Source organism: Leptonychotes weddellii, chromosome 1 (genome assembly GCF_054177405.1).
Source record: "Leptonychotes weddellii isolate Sample4059 chromosome 1, ASM5417740v2, whole genome shotgun sequence".
NCBI classification, from domain to species: Eukaryota; Metazoa; Chordata; class Mammalia; order Carnivora; family Phocidae; genus Leptonychotes; species Leptonychotes weddellii.
Window position 1 is genome coordinate 128,561,078 of NC_138369.1, and position 2,482 is coordinate 128,563,559.

Genomic DNA, 2,482 nt, shown 5'->3' on the forward strand with positions numbered 1-2,482 from the left:
TTAGAGTATATTGCTACTTTTTCCTCTCATTTTTGTGGAGGGATAGGAGAGTGTTTAACTTCTCAGGGAGCACTAGAACAGTGCAGAGGTTGAGAATCTGAAAATTAAAATAATAAAAATTAAAATGGTCTATTACATGTATTTTACCACAATTAAAAAATAAAAATTAACTACATAAAAATAAAAAGTTCTGCATAACAAAAACTACTACCATAATGGAAAATTGGAAGACATGGCAAATGGCGGGAGGGTTGGCGGGGAGTAGATGCAGTTCATCACAAAGAGCTCAATTCCTTTATGCAAAGTATCTGCTGATACATTATGAAAACAATTAACTCGAAAGGAAAATTATAAATGTTCCCAAGAAACATAGTTCCCAGGAAAGGAAATACAAATGTCTCTTAAATATGTGAAAAGATGCAAAATGTCACTTACACTAATGCTTATACATTTTTCTACCCTTCACATTAGTTAAGATAAAGGTGTTTTTTTGTTTTGCTTTTGTGTATGTATGTGTGTTTAAATCTTGGCAAGAGTGTGGGGAAATAGGCACTGTTATCTGTTGGTTGGTATCAGCAGAAAATTTAAAATCCCAATTCCGAATTTGGCAATTCTATTTCTAGGAATTTCCTACATGTAGAATGACATGTATAAAATATTTTTGTATGGCACTATTTATAATAATAAGCTTAGAAACAACCTTAATGTCACATCAGTAGATAATAAATGATGGTACAATGAAATACTGTGTAGCAATTAACAGCAAAACCACTTTACTGGTATGAAAAGATATATACATGTATTTGCATAAAATGTCTAGAAAGAGAAGCAATTAACGTTGCCATCAGGGAGAGAAACCGTGGGCCTGGGAGATGGGGGGAAGAATGACTTTTCAGTCTGTGTTCTTTTCTAGTTTTTGAATTTTCAGTCATACTGAATATATCATCTAGTCAAAATTTAAATGTTTTTTAAATGTTGCAAGATAGGAGCGCCTGGGTGGCTCAGTTGGTTGAGTGACAGACTCTTGATTTCGGCTGGGGTCATGATCTCAGGGTCCTGGAACTGAGCCCCGCATCCAGCTCTTTGCTCAGCAGGGAGTCGGCTTGGGTCTCTCCCTCTGCCCCTTTCCCGCTTGCACGTGTGCGTGCTCTCTCTCTCTCTCTCAAATCAATAAATAAATCTTTTTTTAAAAAATGTTGCAAGATAGGGGCACCTGGCTGGCTCGGTTGGAAGAGTATACAGGACTCAATCTCAGGGTCTTGAGTTTGAGCACCATGTTGAATATTAGGGATTACTAAAAAAATAAACTTATATAAAAAATATATATTGCAAGATAAAGGGAGCTTATTAATCTTAGCCTGCACCACTCTGAAGGGTATTTTTTGCCTTTACATTTTAAAAATAATTCAGGAAGATTTTTTCAGTGGAAAAAAATAGAGTATTGTGAGTTGATTTGAATGTATTTAGCTTTAAGGTACTATTTTTAACTTATCTGAAAAGCAAGACTTATGCTTTCCAGGTAGCTTTGCAGCAGGCCTGCGTTCCTGCTGAGAGCAATGAGAAGAGCCAGATAGAAATGAAAAATTGCCAGGGCACCTGGGTGGCTCAGTCCATTAAGCTTCTGCCTTGGGTTCAGGTCATGATCTCAGGGTCCTGGGATTGAGTCCCACATCAGGCTTTCTGCTCAGCAGCGAGTCTGCTTCTCACTCTCTCTCTGTGGTCTCTCTTGCTTTGGCTCAGTTGGTTAAGCGACTGCCTTCAGCTCGGGTCATGATCCCAGGGTCCTGGGATTGAGCCCTGCATCGGGCTCCCTGCTCAGTGGGAAGCCTGCTTCTCCCTCTCCCACTCCCCCTGCTTGTGTTACCTCTTGCTGTCTCTCTCTCTGTTGATTAAATAAATACATAAAATCTTTAAAAAAAAAAAAAAAAAAGGTAAAATTGCCTACTGAAAAGCATCAGAGAGCCACTGAAACAATGAGGACTAAATTCAGGGTTAAGATTTGAGAGAAGGGAGACTTAATGAGAAGTGAACTGATATTTGCAACCAAAAAGTGGTTTTGCTGGTAGCATGTGCCTGTTGTGAATGCAGGACAAGAATCAGGGCTGCTGCTAGTGAACAGAAACTGGCAGAGCTCTTGGCCTTCTGATGAAACTGGAATAACAATACTGGAGACTTGAGGGTCATCAGACACAAGGCCAATTTTCCCATCAAGGTAATTGCCGAGTTTTGAAATTGCTCCGGGCAGAGGCTCAAAGACTGAAAACCTCTGAAAAGCAGAGAGTTGTCATCAGGCTCACGCTGCTGATGAGACAAAAGCATTCATGACCTCCTGAGGGAAGGGAGCCTGTTGAGCACACCAGGACCTCAACTGGAAGCCTTAGCACAGGGTCTGTAAAGTACATCCCAGGGGCCAAATCTGCATGTTGCCTGTTGTTGTAGGGCTTGTGGGCTAAGAATGGTTTTTGTTTGGTTCTGAAGTAGG